The sequence below is a fragment of the Centruroides vittatus genome, unplaced genomic scaffold (assembly GCF_030686945.1).
Source record: "Centruroides vittatus isolate TY-2023 unplaced genomic scaffold, ASM3068694v2 contig_680, whole genome shotgun sequence".
NCBI lineage: Eukaryota > Metazoa > Arthropoda > Arachnida > Scorpiones > Buthidae > Centruroides > Centruroides vittatus.
In genome coordinates this window covers 3,663,546-3,677,019 of record NW_027122427.1, presented here as the reverse complement: position 1 = coordinate 3,677,019, position 13,474 = coordinate 3,663,546, and positions in this window count along the sequence as shown.

Sequence of the window (13,474 nt, the reverse complement as noted above, 5' to 3'; positions counted from 1 at the left end):
GAAATTAGAAGCGTTCACCGTAGAGAAAGATAAAGGCAAAGGATGGGGACGTCTGCGATGCCAGAAGCACGGAAGCAACAACAAATCACTGCTGGTACTTTCTTTGAAGAAATCAAAATCTCACCACGGAAAGGAATCATTCTAATGTACTACTGAGCGCACCAGATGGCACTAGATAAAGCAATCCACGAATCGTCGTTTGAAGATGAAAAGACCTCCCCGAGTACCGTAGTAAATTGGTTCAATTACTGTTGTGAGGTCACCATGAATGCATTAGACGCACAGTACGATTCAAAAGGTAAAATTGGCGGACCCGGTCATATAGTAGAAGTGGATGAAATGAAATTAAGACCTCGAAAATACAATCGTGGCAGGATGGTGGATGGACAATGGTTGTTGGGCATGATCGACCGAGAAGGAGGCTATTGATTAGAGATATGCCCTGAAAACTGCCGAGACAAGCCAACATTGGTTGCTCTCATACAGAAGCATGTGGAACCCGGAACTACAGTCATCTCGGATCTTTGGAAAAAATATAGTGGATTAGAAGAATATGGATACGAGCACCAAACCGTGAATCATAGCGAGAATTTTGTAAATCCCGAAGATGGTGCCAATACACAAACTATAGAGTCTAACTGGCGACCACTGCGAAAGCGACTCAGCCGTGGAGGAATAAGAGATGATAATCTAGCTTTGCATCTGTGCGAATATCTGTGGCTCCGTGACGCGCAGCAACAGAATGTGGACCCCTTCTTCAAGTTCATTGAGAACATTAAACAACAGTATCCTCTGTAGATGTGTAAGTTGTTAAAGTTTTATTATCAATAAAGATGATGAGATAACGGCATAAAACGCATTTTGACGGCAAGCGACGCGACTCCCGATCGCGATAGCGAAGCAGACTTAGCGGAGAGAGCGACGCCTCTCCCGATCATCGCGCGATCGCCAAAAAAGTATAATTTTTTATTTTTCGTCTAAGGTCCAAAAGTAGGGTATCGTTGAACTCGTCTCGGTCCCCTGAGTTCAAACATATACTCAAAGACCCGAAATTCCATAGGTGGTAATCAATAGTATCCCCATATTTTTAATCGTAACGTTCGACAAATTAGAATTTGTGCTATTTGCACTGGTTGCCGCCATCTTGATTTTAAAAGTTCGCTAGCAATTACAAGTTTCTTTTTCGCTATTTTTTTATTTTTTTTTTGAAATTTAATAGCGTAATGTGAAAAAAATAATTTTAATCGTGACGTTTAACAAATTAGAATTTATATTTTTAATGGCCACCGCCATCAACAAATAGAAGGTTCGCTACACATGAATAGTCATTTTTCGCTATTTTCATATTTTTTGTAGACATTTCTGTAGCGTAACTAAAAAACGAAATATTTTTTATCGTAACATTCGACAAATTAAACTTTGTTATATTTTTTATGGCCGCCGCCATCTTGACATAGAAAGTTCGCTAAACATTAATAGTCATTTTTTCGTTATTTCGATATTTTTTGTAGAAATTTAATTAGCAAAATATTGCGTAACGTAAGAAAGAAAATATTTTTAATTGTAACGTTCGACAGATTGGAATTTGTGCTATTTCTATTGGTTGCCGCCATCTTGATATTAAATGTTCGCTAGCAATTAAAAGTTTTTTATTTTCGCTATTTTCATAATTTTTGTAAAAATTTAATAGCGTAACGTAAGAAATCAAATATTTTTAACGTAACGTTCGACAGATTGGAATTTGTGCTATTTCCACTGGCCATCGCCATCTTGAAATTAAAAGTTCGATAGAAATTAATAATCATTTCTTTCGCTATTTTCATATTTCTTGTAGAAATTTCTGTAGCGTAACGTGAAAAACGAAATATTTTTAAACGTAACGTACGACAGATTGGAATTTGTTACATTTTTATTGGCCGTTGCTCTCTTGAAATTACAAGTTAGCTAGAAATTAAAAGTTATTTTTTTCGCTATTTTCATATCACTTGTAAAAATCTCTGTCGCGTAACGTGAAAAACGAAATATTTTTTATCGTAACGTTCGAGAGATCAGAATTTGTTATATTTCCAATGGCCGCCGCTCTTTTGAAATTACAGGTTTGCTAGAAACTAAAAGTCATTTTTATGGCTATTTTTATATTTCTTGTAGAAATTTCTGTAGCGTAATGTGAAAAACGAAACATTTTTTTATCGTGACGTTGGAATGATCAAAATTCGTTACATTTTTACTGGTTACCGCTCTCTTGAAATAGAAAGTCCGCTAGAAATTAAAAATTATTTTTACGCTATTTCGATGTTTGTTGAATTAAAAAAAATCAGGTAGTTTTACTAAATCGAATTGATCGTCACACGAAACGCAACAATATCGGCAACAATATATTTTTCTATTGTTCCACTTTCTTTGTTGTAAGTGGGCGATTTTCGAATGAGAAAGAAAGTTTTGCGATTTTTTGCTTTATTTCTTGAGAATAATTGCTTCAGGTATAAATGTGAGTAATATTTCGGCAGATTACACAATATATGTACAAATATTTTAATAAAAATAGAACTACCTGTTTAAAAATTTATCATTGAGTAATTATAAGGTTTTTTCAAGTTTAGTAAGAGCACAGAACTATAATATAAATATCCATTTATCGATAAATTTCAATATTTTAAACTAATTTGGAATATTCCACAACCGTTTAAAATATGCGTAGCGTAAAACATTGCGTAACGTAAGAAAGAAAATGTTTTTAATCGTAACGTTCGACAGATTAAAATTTGTGCTATTTCAACTGGCTACCGCCATCTTGAAATAAAAAGTTCGCTAGCAGTTACAACTTATTTTTTTGCTATTTTCATAATTATTGTAGAAATTTAATAGCGTAACGTAAAAAACAGATAATTTAAATCGTAACTTTTGACATATTAGAATTTATATTTTTAATGGCCGCTGCCAATACGAAGTAGAAGTTTCGCTAGAAATTAAAAGTAATTTTTTTTCACTATTTCGATTTTTCTTGTAGAAATTAAATTAGCGAAACATTGCGTAACCTCACAAACGGAATATTTTTAATCGTAACTTTCGACAGTTTAAAATTTGTGCTATTTCCACTGGCTGCCGCCATTTTGAAATTAGAAGTTCGCAATTAAAAGAAGCAATTAAAAGTATTTTTTTGGCTATTTTCATAATTTTATAGAAATTTGATAGCGTAATGTGAGAAAAAAAATAATTTTAATGGTAACGTTCGACATATTAGTATTTATATTTTTAATGGCCGTTGCCATCTTGAAATACAAGGTTCGCTAGACATTAAAAGTTATTTTTTCGTTATTTTCATATTTTTTGTAGAAATTTAATTAAGGGAACATTGCGTAACGTTACAAACGAAATATTTTAATCGGAACGTTTGACAGAGTGGATTTTGTGTTATTTCAACAGGCCGCCGCCATGTTGGATTCAGAATTCGCTAGCAAATGAAAGTTATTTTCATCGCTATTTTCATATTTCTTGTAGAAATTTCTGTAACGTAACGTGAAAAACGAAATATTTTTTATCGTAACGTTCGACAGATTAGAATTTGTTATTTTTCCACTGGCCGCCGACATCTTGAAACAGAAATTTGCTAGAACTTAAAAGTCATTTTCATCTCTATTTCGATATTTTTTGTAGAAATTTAATTAGCAAAACATTGCGTAACGTAAGAAACAAAATATTTTTGATCGTAACGTTCGAGAGATTGGAGTTTGTGCTGTTTCCAATGGCCACCGCCATTTTGTAATAGAAAGTTTTCTAGAATTCTTTATTATAAAATAATATTATAAATAAAGTTGAAATAGATATTTCTATTGTTTGCCTTTTGTTTAATATGTTTTTATAAATTTATTTATTAATTTTTATATAATAATAAATAAAATTGTTACATATGCAAGAGAAAGTTCCTAAATAAAGTAAGTTATTATCTCCTGCAAGTACTTTAAAGAGTTTAATTTATATAGCATGTAAAAAGCCCTTGCCCAATTGTTCTGACATTGCAGAATAAGCTTTAAAAAATAAAAATCATTAAAACGAAAATAAATTAATAAATATGCATTGAATTAAAAATAATCAGGTATTTTTACTAAATCGGCTTGATCGTGCGCGAAACGCAACAATATCGGCAACAATACATTTTTCCATTGTTTCACTTTCTTTGTTGTAAGTGGGCGATTTTCGAATGAGAAATAAACTTTTACGATTTTTTGCTTTATTTCTTGAGAATAATTGCTTCAGATATAAATGTAAGTAATATTTTGGCAGATTACACAATATATCGTACAAAAATTTTGATAAAAATAAAATTAGTTTTATAAAAATAGAAATATTGTTTATCGAAACGTTCCACAGATTCGAATTTGTTATAATTCCATTGTCCACCGCCAGTTTAAAGTTGAAAGTTGGCTAGCAAATAAAAGTTATTTTTTTCGCTATGTTTATGTTTCTTGTAAAAATTTTTTTAGCGTAACGTAAGAAACGAAATATTCTTAACCGTTACGGTTAAGAATATTTCGACAGATAAGAATTTATATTTATAAGAATATTTCGACAGATAAGAATTTCTTATATATATAATTGGGGGACGTGTTCCAGACTGTAGGTGTGTTGGTGACTTTTTTGCAGAGCGCTTGGATTGACTTCGTAATGGATAATTTGAGTTATATTATTAAGTTTCAAGTTACGATAAGTTCTCAAGAAAAATTATTACCCGAGAAATTAATTAAGACATTACTATTAATCGCGGGAATCGAAACAAATCCCGGTCCTTTTCTTCGTTCCCCTCCCCAAACTAGTCAATCATTTATGCAAAAGAGGGGGCGAGGAAGATCTTGCAAGGAAAATACCAACGTTGTTGAGGAGGATAATGAACTGGTGGAATTATCGGGAGAGGAATATCTAGAAGAAGAGGAGAAAGGATCCTTTGGAACTGCAAGAAATTCAACCATTAAAGACTTTTTTGAACCGGCAACAAAATCTGACTTACAAAGTGGCGATGAGTCTAGATATACATTAAAATCAATCTACGAATTGATCCAGGATAAGTTTTCTCTCTTAAACTTGGAAATCCAATCGATAAAATCGGAAATTAACAAGATGAAAGAAGACAACCTCAATGCTAAAGAAGAGATGAAGATAAATGGCCAAAAAATACACGTACTGGAAGCAAGGTCAAACTCTACCAACAACTTAAAAGGTAAAGTCGAATTTGAATTTGATAGATCGTTAAACGAGACCACAAAAAATAACTTAATTATTTTTAATTACCCATTTCAATCTGTGGATGTACTTGATGAAGTTAAAACATTTATCAAAGAAAATCTAGGACTTAACAACTTAGAAATAGTAGGCTTAGAACATCTAAAAAATAATAAAAATAAACAAATAATAAAAGTCATGATGGAAACAGTTAAAGCCAGAAATTTAGTACTTAAAAAATTTTGGTTACTAAGGCCGAATATCGTGGATGAAACGAAGAAAAAAATAATAGTAACAGCACACTTATGTCTAAGATCCAGAATCAGAAGAAAACAGATATTATCTAAGATTAAGTTAGAAAAATTAGCCAACAATAAAATACTAGTTAGAGATAATTACTTTATTAAGGACAATATAATGTATACTTATGATATTAACTCTAAAGAAATAATACAATTGAATAATTTTTTAGAAATAGCCTCAAATTAAATTTAGAAATGATAGAAGATAATAATAAAGTGAACCTGAGTTTGAACAGGAAATGGATAACATTTAAAAAAAACTTTGGAGCTAATTTGGTTGTATCGGATGGTTTAGAGAGAGAAATAGGTTTGAGAAAGTTAAACTGCGACACCAAAAATTTATTGATTAATTTCTGGAACATTCAAGATCTTGGGGGTAGACTATATAATCCCGCTGTTAGAGAATTTATAAACTCGAATTCAATTCTTGGAATTACAGACATAGGACGACACCCTTGTCTGAAGCAACAAATAATTATTTAGAACACGAAAATAGAATAATCATAAGTAAAGCCCAGTGGAAAAGTGGTTTGGTCGACCTTCTCGTGGAATAATGCTTTTGACTAAGAAGAATCTCAGCGAAATATTTAGCCAATATATATCTGACCATTTAATAAAAATTGCCGGGACCAATATGGCTTTACAGAAAAATATTTCTATTCGACTATACATACATAGATGAGTCTAGCTGATTTGTCCCTTCACACGCTGTACGAGGCAATAACAGTTCCACCGGCAAAGTCGACCTTTCTTTGTAGGCTACCATTCGCCGCAAAATGTAAAATAGTTAAATTTTTATTAAATGTAATTTTTTAAATTTTAATTATGCTGTGCCGCCGCTAGACTTTTTAACTATTTTACATTTTGCGACGAATGGTAGCCTACAAAGAAAGGTCGACTTTGCCGGTGGAACTGTTATTGCCTCGTACAGCGTGTGAAGGGACAAATCAGCTAGACTCATCTCTGTATGTATAGTCGAATAGAAATATTTTTCTGACCATTTTATATTTACGATTATAGCATTAAATGAAAATATTAAAATATTATGGAGTAGTACTTATCTAGGAATCATTTTATTCTACATTTCTCCGTCTACAGAGAGGAAAACCGTTTTCCATGAGGCTCAAAATCACATAGAAAGATGGTCTAATATAGTGCGTTTATCGGTGGCGATTTCAATGCACGTACAGGTGAGGAAATAGATTCTGTCTTCCCTCAGTCGCCTGTGAACGTAAGAAATAAGAGAGCTTCTAAAGATAAATTGCTAAATTCGGATGGTAAGATTCTCTTGCAATTCGTTATTAATAACCAATTATTGGTGTTAAATGATAGAATAAGGGGAGATATCCCCGCTGAATATACTTTTGTTTCCCCTAATGGAAAATCTAATATAGACTATGCCATTTGTTTTTTGCTTCTTTTACCCGATGATGGGGAAAAAATTACAACATCACTAAAGACAACACTTAAAGGACATAGCGACACGAGATGGTGCTCTAAATCACGTTCAGTAGATGGAAGTTGTATAGATTACTCCCCCATGGAATTTCGGGACTTTTAGTATATATCTGAACTCAGGAAGCCGAGACGAGTTCAACGGTACCCTCGTAGAATGCATTGTTAAAGGCAAGAAATCGTAAATATGACAACTTTCTTATTTTTCGTCTCCGATCCAAAAGTAGGGTATCGTTGAACCCTTCTCGGTTCCCTAAGTTCAGATATATACTCAAAGTCCCGAAATTCCATGATGAGTTCTATACAACAGCCTTAAGTCAGCATCAGCAGTAAAGATGAATAGCAATAGAAAAAGCAAAGCTTTCTGTTGCGTTCTAAATTGCAGTTTCAAAGCCCGAGCCTGATATACGTTTTCGTATATTCTCACATGAAAAACAGATGATTATTCGGAAATCGGTCGGTTATATTTATGAGCTGCTCTGAATTCTGAAAGAGTGGATTAGACTGTTAAGAATGGGCGGTTTTCCCGATTGTCCAGCTTTACATAAACAAGTTATGCTGTCAATTTTAAAAGATATTTTCTTAAAGTTTAAAATGCCAGTAATTTTGTATGGGACACAGGGTCGGATTGAAGCATTTCGAAGCCCTAAGCTGAACTCTGTAAGTCCCCTTACCAACTCCTTCACAATTTTAGAAGTCAATCATAAAAAAAAAAAAAAAATTAAATCAGACTATCTCTCTGATTCAATACGGTTATTGGAAGAAAAAGATATAAGGTTTCACTAGTCTTTTGTTTTATAACTGAATTTAATTAAATTTTTATACCCATTCCATTAAAAATCTTTTTTAAAATTCGTTTTATCAATTTTTTTAAAAAAAAAACCATATGTTAATTCTTAGGAAAAAATTAATAAAATACTACACAAAACAAAAAGAAAAGTATATTGTTGATTTGTAAAAAAATGTTTATTACAAAATTTGACTGAAAATATTTGCCGTCCGCGTCTTCTGTCTTCAACCAAGGTAGCCTTAAATAAGCGAGACACAAAGAGCCTTCTCCGACTTTCGTCGACGTCTCCTGTCTTCTCTCGAGGGGTTTTATAGATGCGAACACACACTTAATAGAGCATTCCTTCGTTCCTGGTGCTTGGCCGCATCAGGAGTTTAGGTGCTCTGCTTTATTCCAATATATCCTGCTTCGCCAAGCTTTGCAGGAGTTTACAATTTTTGGAGCGGTCGCAGCCGCATTACAATTTTTCCCGACATAAGTATGTTTTTTGTCATAACATTTTTCATAGAGTTTGAATGAATTATATTACAGACAATTAATGAATAATAAATAATGAAAAGTGGACGAATAGTTGTCAGATTGAGAAGTCCGTGCAGAGTTATTATAAAACAGTCTTCACACAGTTGTTGAAATCCCAGTTCTTATATAGTTGGAATATAGATGCGAACACACAGAACCTTCTTTATGTCCCGTCGGCCTTTTCGCTCAATCGTGCTATCAAGAAACGGCACACAGAGAGCCCTCTCTTCCTCCCGGCCGCATCTTCTGTCTTCATTCCGCGGCCTTAAAGATGCTTGGACACACAGAGCCTTCTCTGCCTTCCATACATTCCTGAAGTATTCTTAATCACAAAATTTCCAGGAAGGCTAAGAAAAAGGAAGAAAAAACGTGAAAATTTGGAACAAGTTTTCGCTTAACAATAGCTACTTATAATAGAAAAAGCCAACAATACATTCTAAGAATTCGTTAGGTATTGTAATATATTTTTAACCACGTGTGACGTATTACGGCTCCGTCGTATTTTTGCGATACGTGTTACGTAAAAACATTAATGGATTTGAAATATTTAAGAAAGGATTATTTTGTTAAAATAATATTTATTAGAAAACTTTTTAAAGTTGAAATAATCTTTTTTATAATAAATAAAATTATAAAAATGTTGAATTATTCAATTCTTCTAAAGTAATGTTATATGTATTTTTGAAAATCCAAAGAGCAATTTGTAATGTTAAAAAAAAAAACAATTAATTATAAATCGTATTGTCGCATAGAAATGAAAAGAAATACCTTTTTGATGGAGTTAAGAAATATACGAACGAGAACAACGTTACATGAAAACACCATGTAACGTTACAAAAACAACAAATCTTTCTTCGATAGTTACCATTTCATTTTCAATTTTGACATATCTGATAATCTGGCATACTTGTTCTTTATGAGATACATCAGGAGTACTATCAATTATTATGCTAAAATATTTTGCTCTCTTTATATTATTTATAATTTTATTTCGAACTTTAGATGCTAGTAAAGAAATAAATTCGTTTTGGAGTTTTGGACTTAAATACGATACTTGGCCTTTTGATCTTGGTCATTAATAGTGCAATGCACATGCAACGTAAACACCGAACCTATCGTAACAATATAGATAAATACGTGCGGTCGTATTTACTGCAAAGAGGTTCTCGGAAGTAAACTATTGTTGATAAAATATCATATTCATATTTATATATTTCAATTTGTTATAATTGTTAACAAATTGAAATATTTTCTTTTCCTCTTTCCTTTTATTAACAATTTTCTTGTTAATAAAAGAAGAAGACCAAAGATGCGTTGGAAAGAAGATTTAAACCAGAGGGGACTGAAGAGAGAAGCCCTTGTAGGGAAAAATGGAAGAAACGCATTAGAGAAAAAAACGCCGACCCCATATAAACATGGAAAAAGGCGAGGATAAAGAAAGAAAGAATTTATATATTTCAATAACAATAAAAATGGCGGTTTATTTTTGAAATATATGTTCGTGGAAATTACAGATCATAAATACTATATAAATATAAATATAAAAGATTTTTTTGTGTTATTAATTTCGAATGCATATTATTCCAAAACCTTCTCGTTGGCGCCTTTATTAAATCGGCGCCTATGGCGGGGGCCACATTGGCCATATCCTAGTTATGGCTCTTCGTTCATGTATGCAAATCAAATCGTCGGTTTTTCCAAATCGCTTTTTGTCGATTCGTACAAAAGTGAATAAACGAAGAACAATGACATTGCTACGTTTGCACAATGCGTTTATTGCAATCGACACTACATCCGATTCGTGCTTAGAAATCTAAGGTTATCGGAAAGATTTCTGAGTTTCACACGTTACGGTGGAAAACTGAAATAACAGAAACGTTTCTGAGCGCTTTACATCAACGTTTGTTAAACATGACCGTAAAAATTCTTAGTACAAATATAAGGTGGAGGATAAGAAGAAAACTTCGCGTTTCAAGAATGCACAAAAATCGTGTTGGCAGGGGTGGGATTCGAACCCACGCTTCCGAAGAGACTGGTGCCTAAAACCAGGCCACCGCCACCCTACCGCTCGATCGTTTCAACAAATGCCGCATCAATTAAACTAAAAACATTAGATATTTTACATACTTTTTTGTGGGTACCGAGGAGGGACGACGAGGTCAGACATCTGTTTATCTTCGGCAACAAGTCGGAGGGACTTGCCCACGAGTCAGAGATGGCTTATTTGACGGTAGGGATCCCGTAGGGACGGGACTACTTTTTATCCGGTCGAGTGTAGGAGGGAAGGTGGAGTCGTGGTAAGGCGATAAGCGAATATTCGAGCAAACAAGACACCATTTAACAGGATAACAACGATTTAATGGGAAACAAAATATACGTTACAAACATCTGACATAAAAGGGGTGACATATAAAAAGCTATATATCCCTACCACGCGAAGAGAGGAGAGAGAGAGAGCTCACATAAATGGGTTCCATACCTCTTGGACAATCAGTAATTCAAATATGCTGTTCGTCACGATGATCGAATATTCCTTTCTCGGGAAGGGTCAGTGGCACTTGAGGCACAATAGTCAAATATATTCCGTAGGCACAAAGGGTAAGATCGCGACTCGAACTATATCGATGATAGACTCCCCAGAGGGGGGAAGGAAGCATCTTATATAGCTTTTTGCTGGGAAATTTGGTCACGTGCATGTGCTTAGGCCATAGGTGTTCCCGGGATTGGAAACAATACGGCGAATTCGGGCGCTAACTATAAACTTAAGTTGCAAGATGATCTGTACTCAGCGTAAGAACAATGGATAGTTGACAGTTATACGGCCGGGGACGCATATTTTCTCGTCCAGGACCGTTTTTAGGCAGGATGTTTATATCCAGGACAGTTTTTAGCAGGATGTTTATAATAGGAAAATTTTCGATTCGATATAGGGAACAATTTTATTATAATTCGTTTTATATTCGGATTATATCCGGATATAAGAAAGGGGTAATTATTAATTCGGATATAATTTATTATAATTTTGTGTCAAGGGGATTTCCAGATCTCACACTTTACGTCTTAATAAAATACATAATTGTTTCAATTTGTAGTATTTTGATGTCGGAATCTTAACAATTTTTAATAGTAAAAATTGTTTACAGTTGAATTTTCTCATAGTCCAATTGACATAATTTGGTATATTTTAAAACTTTACCATTTATTTTTATATTCAAAACAATGAAATGAAAATATTGATTTGGCCAAAAAGTTCTGTTTTTAAATATGTAAGTAGAAAATTTATTATGGAAAGAAATATCTTTATTCAATAATATAATATTCCGCGTTGTGTAACGAGAATTATTGTCGATTAAACAGTTTACTTGGTCTTTGTGAATCTACCGTGGCAGGCCAGGGTGCTTAGTCTCAAATCATGTGAGTAGCATCACGAATGTGCTGGGAATATCACGTGTCACGAACTAGTTCAGCGAATGTTCTCACTGAACAAATTGGCACCATGTGATATTCGCAACACGTTCGTGTTGCTACTCGCATTACTCGTGACTAGAGCGTGGTGCAATGAAATAAAACATCATACTACGCCGAAAATGCTCCTTTCGGATGTCTTTAAAACTATGCTGAAATTATAAAATACCCAATCTTCTAGCTGTTTAGTTCAAATACAGCTAGAAGATTGGGTATTTTAAGATTAAATGTTAAATATCAAAGAACCACGTTCCTTCAAGATTTGAACTAAAGTTACATTTCATAGCGTCTGAAGACAACATTCTCAAAAATCCGCTCAAACTTTCTGGCCAATCTAATATTTTACTTCTTTTTTCTTTTTTTTTTAAAGATATTTTATCAGAAAAGATTTCTGATATTTAAAATTTAATTCCATACCAAGAACAATGTTATAATTATACCTATCTTTATTCTTATTTTATTCTTTAGTACAATTTATTTACTCCTAATTTTTATTTAGAACAAAATCGTGCCCCCATACATTAATGTCCATACATACAAAAATAGTTCCCGAATTTCTTTTTCCTTCTTTTGCATATATATATATATAAACGTAAAAAAAAAAAAAAAATATATATATATATATATATATATATATATATATTTACGTTTTAAGGTCCCATGAGTCCAAAAATGTAAAAATCTTGCAAGGGGGTTATTTTTTGACCGATCGCCATACTTTTCCGCCTTACATATAACAGAACTGGGAACGTAAAATGTATTTCTGGTAAATTTCCCACCTGTTGTATAACTGCTGAAAAGTGAAATTATTGGGCTGCAATTTAAAAAAAATTTGGACCTATAAATTCCCATTGGCGTCATCCTGTCATTTCTAATCTCGAGAACGGTGTTAGATAATTGAAATTCGAGACCAGATATGGAAACCTTAGGGGCAAGGAGGCCCAGATTAACTATATAAGAACTTTCTGATGCAAGCCAGAAATTATGTTATTTGAATTCAAGTATTTTCCCCTGAAAGTTGTTAGATTGATGATCGGCACGACTCTTGTTAAAAAAAGTATGACGTACAGGGGCAAGCCACTACTAACTTGAGGTGGAGAGCATATATTTTAAATGAAATAAATTAAAAATATAATTAAAAATTGCAACCCGGCACTGTGATGATATCACAATAAATAATTGCTCGTTGATAAGAGATAATTTTCACAATGTTGTGTATGGTTTTTACGTATTATTATGCTTATGCTTAACGACAATAATCTATTCTCAAATTCTTTAGTTTTTGAATTTTTATATAAATAATTAATTAAATATATAAAACAATTATAACATATTAATAATATAGTTATAAGTTATATAGCCTATTAAACGTGAAAAATTAATATTTATTAAATTAACGTTAGTGTAATCGGAAAACGTAGTTTATTTCTTATAAAGTAGCGCTAATATTAAATAGCCAATTATAAGAATTTCTAAAGAATATAAATTTGAGTTTTACGCGTAAATAAGTGCTATAAGTAAAAGCAATGAGGAATCTCTGTTGGATTCTCACGTTTGATAATTAGAGGAAGTCACATTTTCGTTGTTCTTATAAAGAGAGCTTCATAACATGTAAAACAAAATTAAAAATCATTAAACTTTTCAATAATATTATTTTAAAATATGTGGTCTTATCTGGTCCAATGCATTCTACTTGAGCACGTTTAGGAATTAGCATCCAACTCTTATA